The 18,975-nt window shown below is 33.8% G+C and overlaps 1 non-coding gene across 1 annotated transcript; it reads left to right on the forward strand.

Moving 5' to 3' along the window:
• Positions 1 to 4,701: 4,701 nt before the first annotated feature.
• On the forward strand, positions 4,702 to 4,808 carry LOC121213237 (small nucleolar RNA R71). The gene has a single exon (XR_005908616.1). It is a non-coding gene; the product is annotated as a small nucleolar RNA R71 (small nucleolar RNA).
• The last annotated feature ends 14,167 nt before the right edge of the window (positions 4,809 to 18,975 follow it).

The raw sequence follows: 18,975 nt of genomic DNA on the forward strand, positions 1-18,975 counted from the left end.
TTTGAAGTAAACAAGTATGTAACGAAAGTTTTCATCATTTCTTACCTTATTACTTGATATCACCACTAAATCCCTAACTTTCTCTTTCCTCTATATAGCTATGGAAACTCTTCTAATGAAATCAAGATTATTACTAGCTTTATCTATGGTTTTTAACAAGAAAACAACAAAGAAATGGAAGAAGATGAGCTTCGAATGGCTAAAAATGGTGGAAAGAAACCTAAATAGAATAAAAGAAAAGGGTTTGGTTAAGATAAATGGGGGAAGCAGTTACTTATAGGAGAAGATGATAACTCTTTCATCATTTTCTCATCTTTTTTACACAATTCCACTAAAAAATCTAATTATTTTTATTTAAAAATAGTCAAATTGCTAGCTAGTCCTTTAGCCTATCATCTTTACTCTTAGACCCAAATGATCACACCTATAAATATCTTATTTAACTGTTACTATTTTACCCTTAATCATCTTCACAATCCATGTATGAATCATATTTTGTAGCAGCATTTCGTGTCTCCTAGATAAATTGCGTGACGTCTAACAATGATCGCATGACTTATAAAATTCATGGGCATCATTGAACAAATTTGGCCAATAAAAACCAGATTGGAGTACCTTGGCAATAATTCTTATTCCTCTAAAGTGTCATCCGTAAGGAGCTGGATGGAAATGTTGCAAGATGTTGTGTATTTTGTCATCAGGGACACACTTCCTAATTATCTGATTAGTATGATGCTTGAATAGGAAGAGTTTATCCCAATCATTAGTAGGGAGAGCAATAACTTCGATCCACTTAAAGACATAGTCCACTGCCATGAGTATGTATAGGTTGCCCAATGAAGGTGGAAATGGACATATAAATTTTGTTCCTTAGACATCAAACAACTCAATCTCCAGGATATTTTGTAGCGGCATTTCATGTCTTCTAGATAGATTATCTGCCTTTGACAACGATCGCATGGCTTATAAAATTCATGGGCACCCTTGAATAGATTTGGCTAATAGAAACTGGATTGGAGTACCTTCGCAATAGTTCTTATTCCTCCAAAATGTTCTCCGTAAGGAGCTGAATAAAAATGTTACACGATGTTGTGTATTTTGTCATCAGGGGTACACTTCCTAATTATATTATTAGCATGATGCTTGAATAGGAAGGGTTCATCCTAATAATAATGTCTGGCATCATAAAGAAATTTCTGTCTTCGTTGGCTATTAAAATAAGATGGCATCAAACCACTTACTAAAAAGTTCACTATATTGGCATACCAAGTTAATGCCATAACAATTAACAGTTGCTCGTCTCGGAAGTCTTCCTTAATAAGTTTGATATTGCCATATTCATTTCTAGCCTCTAATCTTAGCAGGTGATCAGCCATTTGGTTTTCAGTCCCTTTTCTATCTCGAATTTCTAAATCAAACTCATGTAGTAAAAGTATCCACCGAATCAATCTTAGTTTTACATCTTTCTTGGTCACCAAATACTTAATAGCAGAGTGGTCTGTGTAGACTGTGACTTTGGTACCAACTAAGTAAGATTAGAATTTATCAAAAGCGAATACCACAACCAATAACTCTTTTTCAGTAGTGGTGTAGTTAAGCTACGCATCTGTCAGGGTCCTACTTGCATAATAGATTACATGAAGTACCTTATCTTTCCTTTGCCCCAACATTTCTCCCACAACATAATCATTGTCGTCACACATGAGTTTGAAAGGTAGTGTCCACTCCAGAGCTATTACAATTGGTGCTGCTACCTATTGTTTCTTCAATTCCTCAAAAATTATCAAACAAGGTTCATCAAAATTAAAAGGTCTATTTTGCTGCGGGAATGCGCATAAAGGTTTAGATATCTTCGAGAAATCCTTAATGAATCTTTTATAAAAACACGCATGGCCTAAGAAACTCTGAATACCCTTGACACTAGTAAGTGGTGTTAATTTTTCTATTACCTCAAGTTTTGCCTTGTCAACTTTAATCCCTTGCTACGATACTATATGCCCCAGAACAATGCCTTCACAGACCGTGAAATGAGATTTTTCCTAATTCAAAACAAGATTTGTTTCTTCACAGCGGTAAAGAACAAGTTCTGAATTTTTCAAACTTCCCTCAAAGTTATTGCCAAAGACAGAGAAATCATCCATAAAGACTTCAAGAATTTTTTCCACCATGTAATAGAATATTGCCATCATACAACGCTGAAATATTTTCGGGGCATTACGTAACCCGAACGACATTCATCTAAATGCAAAAGTACCATATGGACAAGTGAAAGTTGTCTCCTCTTGGTCACTAGGAGCTAAATTAATTTAATTATACCCTGAATATTCGTCCAAGAAACAGGAGAATGCCTTCCTAACTAATCTATCCAAAATTTGATCAATAAACGGTAAGTGAAAGTGGTCATTCCTAGTTGCCTTGTTGAACTTGCGATAATCCATGTACAATTTCCATCCCTTGATAGTGCGAGTTGGTATGGGCTCATTGTTATCATTGCTGACCACTGTGACACTTTTTTTCTTGGGCACACATTGTACAGGACTCACCCAAGAACTGACAAAGATAGGGTAGATAATACCGGCATTAAGCCACTTGATAATATATTTCTTAACAATTTCCTTCATGATTAGATTCAACCTTCTTTACTATTTAATAGAATTGCTATGACAATTATCCAATAAAATTTTATGCATGTATAGAGTAGGGTTAATTCCCTTGATTTCAGCAATTGTCCATCCTTATGCCTTCTTGGATCACCGGAGAACTTCCAACAACTTAACCTTTTGATTGGGTGTCAACTCCACAGAAATAACTGCTGACAATGTGTTGTTGTCTCTCAAGTAAGCATATTTCAAATGCAGCAGCAAAGGCTTCAACTCTGGTGTAGGGGGTTCCTCTATAGATGGTTTAGGAGGATTGAAAATGTGAGTTGATAAATCCAAGGACTCAAACTTTTTCCCTGGTCTATCCACAATCTATTTTGCCTCTATAGACTCACTGAATTCTTCAAAACTCTCTGTTTCATTTAGCTCAAGTGAATTTGTATCACTATCAGAATTGTTGTGGCAAAATTTTGCATACTCTTCCTACACTATTATTTCTATCAAACCAATGGTGTGGCACTCTTCGTTCTCATAAGCACATTTCAGGGCATCAAATACATTGAAGGTGATCTATTGATCATTCATCCTCATGGTCAGTTTACCTTTTTTCACATCAACCAAAGTTCTGCCAGTAGTAAGAAAATGTCTTCCAAGAATAATCAACACATCTTTGTTAGCTTCACATTCTAAAATAATGAAATCGACAGGAAAAATAAACTGATATGCACTTACTAGCATATTTTCAATTTTACCTTACGGATGCGCATAGGATCGATTTACTAGCTGCAATGTGACCATAGTAGGTCTTGCTTTTTCGATTCCCAGCTTTCTAAAGACAGACATATGCATTAAATTGATGCTCACTCCTAAATCACATAATGCCTTACCAACATAATCATTTCCAATTGAACATGAGATAGTAAAACTCCCTATGTCCTTCAACTTTGGATGTAATTTATTCTTCAACATCATCGTGCACCCCTCAGTGAGAGCAACAATTTCAAATTCTCTCAATCTTCGCTTCTTTGTAGAGTTGTTTTAGGACATTCAGTAATCTTTTGAACTGGATATCTTGTTCACAATTGTGGAATTGCTGAGGAAAAAGTAGAGGTGGTCGTCTTTCAGGTTGCTGATATTGTTTTACTGTGGCATTTTTATTAGCAATATGATCTAATTCTGCTGCAATAGTCTTCTATTTAGCCTTTTCAGTTGTAGTGTGTTGTTCAGGTTGTTTTGAATTCTTTCCATGGTTGAGACCTGATTTGTCCTCTTCTGTAGTTGTATCTTTAACAATTTCATTCAGTTGGGTCCCACTTCTGAGACTGATTTCCTTACAATGTTCCGTCTCTTGTGATCTCAAATCCTCTGTATCCCTTGGCAAAGCTCCTTGTGGTCTCGAATTTAAAGCATTTGCTATCTGCCCCACTTAATTCTCAAGAGCTCGTAGGAATGCAGCCTGACCCTGTATCATGACATCATTCTTGACCATATATTCTTTCAACAAAGAATCGATAGATAATGATGATGAAGCTGATGCCTGACCTTGTTGGACATTTTTCCACGACATGGTTTGATGATAACTAGGCAGTGCCTCTTAGCATTCTGTCTAACAACATTGTTTGAATTCCCCATACCTTGATTATTCTAACCAATGTTTAGATGTTGCTTCCACCCTAGATTGTAGGTGTTAGAATAGGGATTGTTATTCTGGTTGAAATTACCCATGTAGTATACAGATGCTGGGTTTGATGGGCATTCATCAAACACATAGTCTTCACCATAACAAACATAAGATAGCTTGGCTGATTTCATCTCCGGGATTGCAGTTGGCCTTTTCATTGTCTTGATCATATTAGCTAAAGATGGTACCTGAGCTATCTATGAAGTGATTGCATCAAGCTTCATGGTGCCAATAGCTCTCCTGCCAATCCCAACTTGCGTTATAGGATATTGATAATCATTGTTGGCAATCCGTTCCAAAATCTCGTATGTTTCATTATAGGATTTATCCAAAAAAGTACCATTGGTAGACGCATCAACTACAATCCTTGTATGTGCATTCAACCCAACATAAAATATATTCATTAGAGTCCAATGCTGGAAACCATGCATAGGACATTTTTTAAGTAATTTTTTAAATCTTTCCCAAACTTCGTAAAACGTTTCATCCTCTGATTGCGAAAAATATGTTATGTCATTTCTAAGCTTGGTATTTCTTTTTGGTGGATTATACCGTAGCAAAAACCTCTGGCACAGGTCATTCTATGATGGCACTATTACTGACGGTAAGACATTAAGCCATGCTCTTGTACGATATCTCAAAGAGTATGAGAATAATTTAAGCCACAAAGTGTCTTTAGGAACACCTTGTTATCGAAACAAATCCCAGACTTCTAGAAAAAATCTTAAATGTAGTATTGGAGCTTTAGTGGGCAACCCCCCGAACTGTCCAACTTTTTGCAGCATCTGAAACATTATCGGTTTCAACTCAAAATGCTGAGCTTGTATGTGAGATCTGACTATCCCTGGATTCAAGTCATCCAAAACTAGAACAACATACTCTCGAATTGGTCTGCCTCGGTCATTTGTCACACGACAAATAGGAAGATTAACATCCCAACCATTTGGATTCAATGGATTATTCAAACCAGGATTATTTCCTTCCCTAGCCATATTATGTAATTTTTTTCTCCTTCTTAACGAAGTTCTTTTGATCTCTAGGTCAAAAGAATACTCTTCTTCTACAGGAATGCCTCTTCTCATACACTGATGGCAAACACATAGAAATTAAACACAATCAAGTTAGCTAAAACTAATGAAATAAAATAAAAATAACAAAACCAAATTTCACCAATAGCTAATCCCTGACAATGGCATCAAAAACTTATCGTTTGTGAATATGATGTGCAAATTGTGCAAGTATACATGTCGGACAAGTAATAAAGTGATGAGTGATATCGTCTGCACAGGGATTGGATAGGTATAATTTGGTCGAGTTATTAGAGTTAAGTTTGATTAATGCTAAAGCAGAATAATAGTGAGACTGTAGTGGCAAAAAGAGAGAATGGTGACGTATAAAATGTGGAAAACAAAACAAGTAAACGAAACAAGAATGTCACGACAAAGCAACTACAGAATAGAAGATTAAGGAACTGCAATGTTGATTAGGACGACTGGGATTACAGATGCATCTACCTTCTCTAACTAATAATGCTACAGTAAAGTCTTGAGCATTCTACTACTTGATAGGTTTCTACAGCGGTCTGCTTCTTTCGAGAGCAAAACCTTGGGTTACCTCCACCTAAAGCATTATATGTCTATAGACTGGAGTTCAGTTACCACTAATATTTTCTACCTTCTTTCATATGAGGCAAAGCTCTATATCTAGAGTTTGCTACGAATAAATAATTTATCATTCACTCATATTATCCAATATCTATCTAATTAACATAACCCTATTAGAATTAAGTTATCTTTAATAATCTGCTGCACATTCGCCAATACACAACCTGTATAAAGTATGAAATACCATTGAATAAAATAGCATAACAATTCCAACTTAAACTATAAACATTAATAGAAATTAAGAGGTTCAGCAAAGTAATCCCGAGCTTAAGAGATTTAGCTCGTAGCTGGGTAAATCAAATTCAAGTTTAATACAATAACCAACACCATTTTTAATAAATAAGTTCTAAAATAAATGCGATAAGAATGAAAGGAGAAAATTTGGGATGATAGCTTTCATCTATCCAACTCTCAACATGTAACACCCCTTAACCCCAAACCGTCGCCGGAACAGGGCCACGAGGCATTACCGGATATATCAGACAACTTATGGATATTTTACAACTATTATAACATTCATAGTATAATTGAAGAATTATGTCCCTATAATGGACTTTCGAAGCCCAACACAAGTATTAAAGTGGAATGGAACGGGACTTGTTCGAGTATTCAGAGATTTTTTATTTTTTTATTTTTACAAAAATTTCGACAGCATTTCTTCTTAATTTTTACATAAAACCCCCTTCAAATTCAAACCAAAAACCAAACTAATCCAAAACCAATGGCACAATCAAAAACAATTTAAACCTAAATATATCTAAATCATAACCAATTCATTAACATAGTCATTTAATAACTAAACATTCATAATATTAATCCAAATTAACTAATAACTTCATTCATTTTTCATTCCAACTTAATACCAAATTATATAATATAATATTTACCATTTTATCAAACTAATAACAAAATATGGTATACCATTCTTATAACCAACATTACAAGTATATCTATATAACTTATACAACACTTAGTACATGCCACTTTCAATTAAGAAAGAAAACATCACCCAAAATTTGCTGGAGTCGGGATCGTTCAGATGTTGGACCGGGGTACTAGACCCCTATTAACCTGCGCACGGAAACAACCGCACGCTGAGTATTCCGTACTCAGTGGTATTACCATAATTCAAATTATAATAGCAATAAAGAATTTTAATTACCAAACATGTAACTACATAATTTCACAAATATCAATTTATTCTTAAACTTTCATTAATTAATAATAGCGATACAATTTTTATCTATTCGTCAGTTTCCATCACATATTACATGTAACAATTTCAATCACTACATGAACATTAAGTTCATGCCTTTCATTTTCAATCTCAATTTCAATCCACTATTCAACTTTTTCGTTTCTTTCAATATTTCAATAATATAATCAATCAATTTATTTTAAATTTCTCATTTTATATATTCACCCTATTAACAAATCCGGACTTTGACGGATACACGGATTCCAACCCAACACACCAGTACGGCACATTGTGCCTAAAACGGTACATAGTACCTGATCAGTATACGACACATAAAGTGTCTAAAACGACACACGAGGTGCCTGATACGACACATAAAGTGCCTGATCAATAAGGCCGGCAAATCCCGTACACTTTCAGATCCTATGGCATGCCAATTATATCCGACTTAGCCCGACTAGTTAATAGGGTATTTCATTCACTTTCTCAATTTAATAATTCTTTCATCAATATCTCATTCAGATAATTACATATATTTACCCATTTTCACAATTCATACAATTTCATTCAATTCAACAATATATTTCAATTATTCACATTAATTCATAATTCAATACAATTCAATTCATTTTTCAATATCAAATATTCAAATATCACAATCTCATATATTTATACCAATTTCCTCATATTTCCAATCAATATATTTTTCATTATAACATTCATTCAATATTCAAATTTCTACATAAATCATATATATTATATAATTCAATCAATATAAATTCAATCAAAATAATTTCAATCAATATAAATTCAATAAAATAGATATTCATAAATCAATTCAATATAAATTTATCACACACTAAATCAATTCATTTCAATTACAAAGACACAATACAAATATTTCCCATCTTAATTATTTATCATAATATTTATCCAAAATTCAATTATCATAATTGCATAATATCTCATTCACACACACACTTATATATATAATATAATTCAATTTAATTCAATCAATATAAATTCATCACATACCAAATTAATCCATTTCCATTATAAACACAATAATTCTCACTTCAACATTTATTAAATGAATTAAATAAAAAAAATATAACAATTAATAACTAGGTTCGGATTATAGAAATACAAACCGTATTTTCTCGAGCTAACTCCCTTTGTCTTTGCCATTTTTTCCTTGCTTAGCCGAGGTTTCCCGAGACAACATTAGCTACGGGAATTAAAATAATTCATATTGGTTAATTCACTACTAATTTATATCTAATTAATACAATTTTTATTCAATTTCTACTTTAATTTCAATTTAATCTTAACTAGATTCACTTAATTTTTCTATCTCAATTCATACTTCATTTCTATTCAAATTTTGTCCAAACTCATACTTAACTATTAAATTTCCAGCATATTTTCATAATTTCGAATTTATTTCCATTTAATCCCTAAAACTCAAAACTTATAGCTTAGTTTACGATTCAATCCTTTATTCAATTCCAATCAAAATTTCTATCAAATAAACCCCCAATTCCATCATTTTATTCAACATGAACCATACTTAGAAATCTAATGACTTTCAAAATTTCTACTTAAAACAAGTAGTATTTATCTCTAGGATTCCAAAAACTCAAAAATCATAAGAAAATGGGCTAAATTGACTTGGAACCTTTAAAACCTTATTTTTCCCTTTTTCTTTTCTTCCTTTCTCCCTTCTCTGTTTCGTCCCCTGCTATTCTGTTTCTTTCCTCTTTTTATTCTTTTGTTTCTTTTATATATATATAATGACAATAATAACTATAATAAAAATCTATTTAATAACAAATATTTATTTAACACTTGTACCAATCATTTTTATACACTTGTTTTTCTTCTTTTTTTATATATATACATATATATTTAATAATTTAATAATATACATAATTCAAGAAAAATCTTGATTTTTCTTCCATTCACCGCCTCATTTCATGGGTATGGCTTAATTGCCATTTTGATCCTTTTATTTTCTATTACTTTAAAACTAAAATTTCACATTATATTCAATTTAATCTTTTATCCAATTATCCTTAATTAAGCTAAATTTACTTAATTAAACTTTAATTAATCACTCACTTAACTTCATAAATATTTTTACTTTTTTTAATAAATATTTTCTAATCCATTTTTCAGAAACGGTGACTCGAAAATACACTTTTCTAATAACCTTAAAGTTCGGATCGTTACACAACACCTACAGCGCAATATCTTGCAGCTGCCAAAGATGACGTATTCATTTTCTCCTTCTTCAGCTGCCTTCCTCCTTGGTCCTACTCCCTTTTTTTTGTCAAAAGTTGCTCCTATCTCTTTCAATAAAAAACCGCTCTTCTCTCTTTCTAAGGTTCCCTCTTTAGCTTTTATAAGTTTGACCTTATGGGGTAGGTCCATTAACCCATAATTCTTTCTCTCATTTTCAAGTGGATTTATCTAGTACAAATACACCTGGGGCTGAGAACAGTACGCATTGAGTGCTGACTAGGCATCTTCAAGGCATTGTTATAGCATTTGTATTGGAAAACTATCCAAAATTTGTCACGACAAACATTCAATCATTTACTCCTTTTCATACGCTCTACACTTGCGAATCTACCACCAAGCAAGTCTTCCCCATAGGCAATTAAAAGCAACATGTAATAACACTTAAGTACAATTCAAGCTCTTTAATGAAATGCTCTAAAAATACTAATACAATATCCTAAAATGCAATTAAACTCACCTAAGTACAGACAATTAACTAAGCTTAAGGGCATGAAATATCTCTAATAAGCCTGTTGCTACCAATGCATATGTTACATCATATCCATTATATCAGACTGTTCACTTTTTGGAATGCTGTTAGTCGAAGGGACTTTTGGCGTCAAAGTTAGAAAATATGTTAAGAATGGTTTCAGTTTTGGACAGGTGTATAAGTAGCCAACGGTAAGGTTTATAGATAGAGGGGATAAGAGTTTTAAGAATGGTTTTGGTGTGATAGCTGGTGACTTTGAAAGAATGTTCCTCCTTAAAGGACTAATTAAATCTTACATCAATCTCTTCGATTGGAACAATATGGTAAGGATCAGATAGGTATCATCTCAACATAGAGACATGGAATACTTCATGAATACGGTTCAATTCAGGAGGTATTTCTAATTAATACGCCACTAAACCAACTGTTTTAAGAATTTTGTAAGGTCTGATGAAGCTAGGACTCAGTTTGCCCTTTCGACCAAACCTCAACTCTTTCTTCTATGAAGATACTTTCAGGAAAACTTGATCTCTGACACTTTACTCAATGTCCGCATATGACTTATATCTATTTGAAGCCATTTTTAATCTATCTTTAATCTTTCTAATTTTCCCCTCAGACTCTTGTACTAATTAAGGACCCAAAACTTTCCTTTCCCCCAGCTAAGTCCAACATAGTAGTGTTCGATACTTACGACTATACAATGCTTCATATGGTTCCATATGTATACTTGAATTAAAGCTATTATTATAGACAAATTCAGCAAGAGACAAGTGTTCTTCCCAACTACCTCGAAAGTTAATAATACAACCCCTTAACATATCTTCCAATATTTTTATAAACCGCTCAGCCTATCCATCAGTTTGTAAATTGAAGGCTGTACTAAAGTCCAAGCGAGTTCCCAGTGCCTCATGTAGCTTTCTCCAAAATCAAGATGTAAAACAAGGACCTCGATCTGAAATAATCGATACTGGTACCCTATGTAGTCTCACAATCTCTAAAATGTTTAACTTAGCTAGCTTTTACAATGAGTAATATGTACAAACAAGTAATAAATGAGTTGATTTAGTTAAGTAGTCTACTATCACCCAAATTGATTCTTTCTTAATGGTTGTTAAGTGTAACCCACTAAAAAATTCTATGGTCACTTATTCTCATCTCCACTTGAGTATCTTAATCGACTGTAACAAGTTAGAAGGAAATTGGTGTTCTATTTTCACCTATTGACACGTCAGACACTTAGCTACAAAATCTATCACTTCTCACTTCAATCCAGGCCACCAGTATAGTTCCCTTAAATCCTGATACATCTTTCAGGATGTATAGCATAAGGTCCACTATATGCTTCTCGAAGAATGGACTGTCTTAGATCCTTATCATTTGGCACACAATACCTCCCTCGAAAGCATAGAATACTATCAGCATTGAACCCAAAATCCTCAGTCTTAAGGTTCTCGACCTATTTAATTCGTGGCAATAAGGACACATCTAATAGTTGTTTATCTATAATTTCATTGACCAATGTAGGCTTTACTCGCAATTGTTCTAGTAAGCCCCTATCATCCACCAGACTTAACCTAGCAAACATCACTTTTAAATCAATCATTTATTTCTTACTTAAGATAACTACCATAACATTAGCTTTTCTGGGGTGATATTTGATCACACAATTATATTCCTCAAATAGTTCAATCCACCTCCGTTGCCTCAAGTTCAACTCTTTTTGGATGAGAAGATACGTAAGACTCTTATGATCCGTGTAAATGTAACACTTCTCACTATATAAGTAATGCCTCTAAATTTTTAACACAAACACCAAGCTGCTAACTCCAAATCATGAGTCGAATAGCTACACTCATGCGATTTCAACTGCCTTGAAGCATAGGCAACTAATTTTCCATCTTACATCAATACACATCCAATGCCAGTGTAAGGTGCATCCCTATACACCACATACTCCTTTCCCGACTTTAACTTTTCAAAGCTAGGTTACTGATCATCCATCTATTTAAATGTAGAATTATTCCTTAACAACTTGGTTAGAGGAGAAACAATCAAAGAGAATCCTTCGAAAAATCTCATATAATACTCTACTAAACCAAGAAAACTTCATATTTCAGAAAAATTTTTTGGGTTGTTTCTATTCCAGAATAGCCTCTATCTTTTTCAGATCTACTCGGATACCCTCAACGGATACAACATGACCTAGAACATTACTTCTTTAAGCCAGAATTCACATTCACTTAGTTTCACATAAAGTTTCCTTTTTCGGAGGATTTGTTAAAATACCCTAAGATGCTCGTTATGTTCAATTTTAAATTTGGAATAAACTAAGATGTCATCGATTAGCATGACGATGAACTAATCAAGGTATGGTTTGAACACTCGGTTCATAAAAGACCATAAAAATGACAAGAGTATTGGTCAATCCACAATGCATCACAAGGAACTCTTAATGATCCTATCGAGCCCTAAATGTAGTCTTACGCACATCCATCTCCTTCATCTTTAATTAATAGTATCCAGACCTTAAATCTATTTTAGAGAACACTATTGCACCTCAGAACTGATTAAATCAGTCATTGAACCTACAAATGATACTTATTCTTAACGGTCAATTTATTTAGTTGTCGATAGTCAATACACAACCTTAGGGAGTTGTCTTTCTTCTTAACAAACCCGCGATCCAAAAGCTCTTAAAGTTGGACTTTTAATTCTTTTAACTCTTTAGGTGCCATGCGGTAGAGAGCAATGGATACTAGAGCAGTTCCTAGCATCAACTTAATCCTAAATTCAATCTCACGATCTAGAGGTAACCTTGGCAGTTTCTTAAGAAAAACATCTAGAAACTCCTTAACTATTCAAATATTGTATATCGTAGCACTACTAGTACTTATATCTGATATATAAGCTAAACAGGCTTCACACCTTTTCTGAACCTACTTTCCGACTACTATGGTGGAGATCACATTAGATAAATAATTTTGTTGTTCACCAACCATTACGATCTCACTACCCTCAGTCGTTCTCAAGGTTACTCTCTTAGAGGTATAGTCCAAACTAACTTGTTATTCTCCTAACCATTCCATTCCATTCCCAAAATTAAATCAAACTTACCTAAAGGTAATTTCATAAGATCGACTGGAAACATTACACTCTGAACCTCTAACGGACATCTTTTATAGATCTTATTTACAACAACAGATTGTTTTAAATAGCTAACTACAATAACATTGCTAGTATTTTTCTCTACCCCAATACCTAATTTATTAGTCATATGGAACAGAATGGATGGTTAATGTACCTACTATGACATCAAATGTGTCTCTATCCTCACGACTTCTAACATAAAAAAGGGCAGCCTTTTAGCCTTATTCGGTTCGCACTCTGATTACCAGTTGTGACATTATTTACAACCCTATTCTAACCTTGGTCTCTTGAAGGTAACTGACCCATTCTCTAATGTCGGGCCTAATTCTTAGTTGAAGCTTGCTTCAGCTCAACCCGACGAGGACAATCCTTAAACCTATGCTCGACTGAACAATATTTCAAGTAAGCACCCAATTTTCTCCAACACTCTCCCAGGTGGCGCTTATTATAATATGCACAGTTGGAAGTCATACCTCATGAATTACATACAGCAACCCCTTACAGCGATCTACCCTCTTTGGCTCGTTTTATGGGACAAGTATTGGAACCAATGGAACCAGAATCTCTCTTAATCGATACCTTACTCTTCTCTCATTTTTCATGTTCTACATGTTTAATATCCTCCACAATTTTTGTTTTCTCCACCAGGGTCTCAAACACCCTTTCCTGGTGTGGAGCGACCTGAATTTTAAGGTCATAACGCAATCCATCCTTGAACCTCATGTACTTATCTTGCACAGTGGAAACCATAGTCTAAGCATAACGGCTGGGCCTTAGAAATTTAGCCTCATATTTTGCCACAATCCTATCTCCCTATTTTAACTCGATAAACTCAAGTCTATGGACCTCTATGTACCTGGTGCCCACGTACTTCTTTTGAAAGGCCTCTTGAAAGTATCCCCAAGTTAATCATTCTGCCAGTTTAACTCTCAACATAGACTGTCACCAACAATAAGCCTCATCCTTTAACAATGACACGGTAACCTTTAATTTTTGTTTTGAAATATAATCCAAATCCTGTAGAATTCTCTCAATTGTTCCCATCTAGTATTTAGTCATAGTAGGGGTCCTTCTAGCAACACCCTAAATAATTTAGTCCCATTCAATCGGAGCCTCTTGGTAACACATCCATGGTTTCCAGATCTAGTTTGGGCTCTAGCAACCCTCTATAGAACCTCAACATCCCTTGTGACACTGCATCATCTCTATTCTTATAACCTTTGTCACTAATGGCATATGTATCCTCTACGTAATCTGCCTCAGAAACTGGGCTTCACCTTGAATAGTGGGCAGCTCAATAGGTGCAACCCTACGTGGCCTACCCTTACCACGTCTGCCTTGGGTGTTCATAATAATTTTTTTAAAGTCTAAGGTTTAGAGTATATCTACAGTTTTCATATAAAAAGTTCAAACATTAACTATTTTTCTTGAATGTTTACAATTTATCTAAAGTTTTAGAAGTAACAATAACTAAATTAGGATTGACATTAGAGTCTCGGATTTAATTTCTTTGAAGAAAATTATTTTTCAAAAGTTTTTGGTATGGTTTTTCCCAAAAGATCTCTTTTTATGACATGCATTTAGACTCATTAACAATCCACAGCTTGAGTTTTACAAACCTGACTCTAGTACCACAAAATTTTGTAACACCCTAAATTTGACGGATTTGAGTAGAGAGTGTATAGAGGCAATTTTTTTTTGTTTGGGTGTACTCTATTAAACAGTCTATCAAATTTATAAGCTTATGGTGAACAAATGCTTTGAGCGTATAGAGTATCTGCCCGTGGGAGTATATCGAGATTTAGTTCTAGTAGTATTCTTCAATTAAAGAAAGAAATAGACAAGAGAAAAAAAATTCTCGTGTATGTTACCTCCAAAGGTGTAGTACACTTAATTTGTTCAAGCACTATTTCAAGCAAGTTTGGTAACGAGATCTGATTGAGAACCAACTGAGTTGGCTGGTCAAATAACACATATATAGTACATTCATTTATATTTCTCCCGAAACTTGTAGGTCAAATTAAAGGACAAATTCTAGATGCAATGGACACTTTTCAAGGTTCACTGAGATAAGATAAGTATATTTATTTATGATAAGAAAAAATTGGGATGATTTTCCTTCCTTCAACTTTACTCTTTGGTTTTTCTTCTAAAACTTAAATATTATATTCTTCTTTATTTAGTTGGAAGCTAAGGTTCTTGAGTTAATTGGTGGATATTTCCATCTCCTATTGTTGCTAATAGTTTGTAAGGGACGTTCCAGTTTGGGACTTTAAACTGTTGTAAGGTGAGTTGTAACAGCCCGATTTTAGCTAAATTAGAACAGTAGTTTCAGAGCCAAAAATATAAGGTTGAAAAGTTCTTTTAATATTATTTTATGTGTTTATAGCTTGATATCATGTAAGTGTGAAAGTTTCGTGATTTAATTTTATCGATTGGATGCTTAATTTGACAAAAGGACTAAATCGCGTAAAATGCAAAAGTTACATTCTAATTGTTTAAGTGTTTAATTGCTATGGTTTATTAAATGTGTAGTCCGTATGTTTTGAATAGACCATTGACAGTGGGAATGGTCATAAATGGGCATGTATTTGATCTTTATTAATGTTTTAAACCAAGGTCAAATTGGTAAATTATGTATTAATGTATTATTAATAAAACAAAACATAAAAATTAGCTTCATTATCATCATCTTTGCCAAATTTGAGAAGAAAAATAACACCATTTTAGGGCTTGAGGTTTCGGCATTTAGAAGCTTGATTAAGGTACGATTTTGACTCGGTTTTTAATAATTTCTATGTTTTTGTGATCGTTGCATCGATTACTTGCTAGCCCAGGGACTAATTTGAAAAATTACTTAATTTTTGAAAGTTTCCATTGATGAAATCATGTTTTTTTGATGTTTGATGATGAATTATGAAAGTTTAGTGATGGATATATATGTTTTGTAAAGAGATTTTGAGTAAAAATACATATTAGGGATTAAATTGTGAAAACATAAAAAATGTGGGGACAAAAGTATGAATAAATGAAATTTTTTGGCTACTAGAGGTTCTTATGAAATTTGATCTAGCATGGGTTAAATTGAATTTCATGAATTTTGTGTTTTTATGAAATAGAGACTAAATTGAAAAAATGTGAAATTATAGGGGTTAATATGTAAAATGCCCAAAATTGTGTGTTTTGGATAAAATTGAAAGAATTTATGAATAAATAAGTTAATTTTGAATTCATATAGATCCTGAAAGAAAGAAATCGAATTTAGATCGGGGAAAATCGAAAGTTATCGAATAGTCGATCCAGTCCATTTATTTTCAATACGAGGTAAGTTCATATGCAAACAAATGTCTTTGAATTGAATTATATATGTTTCATTATAATTGAATTGCTATGAGTGTTTAACGAGAAAATACGAGCAAGAATCGATAAAGTTACGATATCCAAAAGTCTCGTACGAACCTTAGGAATAGTATAGGATACGAATGTCATGACATTAGGTTGTTGAGATGTGATTACATGTTAGACCATGTCTGGGAGATTGGCATTGTATTGTGATTACATGTAAGACCATGTCTGGGACATTGGCGTCGTTATTCGATTTCGTGTAAGACCCTGTCTAGGACAGTGGCATCGATATATGGTAACATGTAAGGCCATATCTGGGATATGGCATTGTACAAGCTTTATGAGATTTCTGAGTATCCTTAACGATTCCGAATGGTTCAACGGGAAAAGTTAAATCGAGAAAGAATATGTAAATGAGTTAAATGGCTCAGATATGTACGAGATTCATACAAGTAATAAAAGGGAAGTATTTCATGAATTCAATTATGATATTGAATATGTGTACAATGAGAAAGGTTTGTGATGTTTTAAATGTTTACTCATAGTTGCCTATTGATGGAAATGATGTTGATTCATGTGATAATTTATTTGTATATGGCTTACTAAGTTTTTAAAACTTACTTTGTATGTTCTTTCCATGTTTTTATAGATAATCGAAGCTAGCTCGGACTCGAGGATTGTTTGGAAATGTCATCACACTATCGATCAACTTGTTGGTACTTTTGAAGCTTTGTAAGTGCTAAACCATAATTTATACATATTTCTATCCCATGCTTAGCACATTTTATGGATGACTTTTCTTAAAATTGGTGAATTCGATGCTCCTAATGCCTTAATTTCATGTTTTATACTTAGGTGAGCATAGGAGAGTGAAAGGAACGAGAAACGGGCCAAAACCAGAGAAAATGGGCCAACGTACGAAATCAACACGGGCTGGACCTCCTCACACGGGAAGACCATACGACCGTGTCTATTTGGAAGAATCGGAGAATGACTCACACGGGTGAACCACACGCCCATGCCTCTTTAACAGGCTTGACCACGGCCTAAAGTAATCGCACACGAGAGTGTCACACGGGCGTGTCCCTGTTGAGCCCAAGTTGAGTCCAATTCGGAAAAGGCTAATTTTGAGGGTTCTTAAGCATTCCAAAGCCTATAAATACACCCTAAAGGATGAGGAAAAGAGGACACATAGAGAGGGAAGCAGGGAACTGCTCAAGGAAAATCGATTGATCCATCTCAGAAGTCGAATTCATCATCAAGACTAAATATCTCCCCTTAATTTCCCTTCAGGAGTTTTGGGTTTTTCTTTATGTTTTGTATTCGTTATTCTTCTAAGATGTTTACCTTTTTACTTATGAACTAAAACCCTTAAATACCTAAGGGGAATAAAACCTAAGACAGATCTTGTTATTATTATCTGAATTGTATGATAAATATTTGACTTATTCTTAATTATGTGTTCTTAATTCTTGTTTTGATATTCCAGGATATTGATTAAAGTTAAGCTCTCATTCAGAGGAGGAAGAAACCCTGTCTAAGAGTACATTTGTCATAATTAAGCGGAGTTGGTTGCGCGCTTAGAGATAGGGTGACAAGATTTTGCCGGATTAGGGTGAAAACTAATAAGGGGATCCATAGATCGAGTTAATGCAACCCTAGGGAGTTAATTGGAAAGAGATTTCAATTATTCAACTTAGGGTTAGACGTTGTTAGTCTCGAGAAAGATAATAATATAACTGAGGGATTTCTACGGATCAAGTCAAAATGAATACATCGTTCGATTCAGAGTCAAATAACAAGTGAAGTCTAGGTGGATTTTTCCTTAGCTATTGTCTCAATCAATCGAGTTTTCCATAAGTAATTCCCCAATTCTATTTTGTGTGAATTATTAGTTTAGTTAATTAGTTAGTTAAAACAAACTTCATTATTCTTAGGCTAGATAACAAAAAGGCAGTCATTACTAGTACTTTTAGTTCCTTTGGGTTCGACAATCCAGTCTTGCTAAAGCTATACTACTGTTCGATAGGTACACTTGCCTTTGTCGTGATAATAGTTAAGTTTCAAGAAAGATTCATTATAAATATTTAAAACCTGTCACGAATATCACGTATCAAGTTGTTGGCATCGTTGTCGGGGAACAAAGATACTAGGAACATTCGATTTTTATTACCTTAGCCATTTATTTTTACTGCAATTTAAATTTTATTCTAATTTTTATTACTAATTCTTTCTTTTCCCTTTTTCTGACAGGTTCTTATAGTTTATGACTAGAAGAAACCAGTCAGGACATTACTTTTTGACAATGAGATCGATCGTATAGTTCGCAGAAAACAGAGAGAAATAAGGCGAAGCTTAAGATACACAGAGAACGAGTAAAAGGACGATATTCAAACCACAACCAAGGAGATGGCTAAAAACCAAGAAAATTCGCTACCTCCTGCGATTTCTGTTAATCAAAATCCTGCTCCGCGCACTATGTATGATTATGCTAAACCTTTTTTAACAGGAACCGAATCGAGCATAGTTAGACCTGCTGTAGTTGCAAATACTTTTGAATTGAA

This window comes from Gossypium hirsutum, chromosome A13 (assembly GCF_007990345.1).
Source record: "Gossypium hirsutum isolate 1008001.06 chromosome A13, Gossypium_hirsutum_v2.1, whole genome shotgun sequence".
NCBI lineage: Eukaryota > Viridiplantae > Streptophyta > Magnoliopsida > Malvales > Malvaceae > Gossypium > Gossypium hirsutum.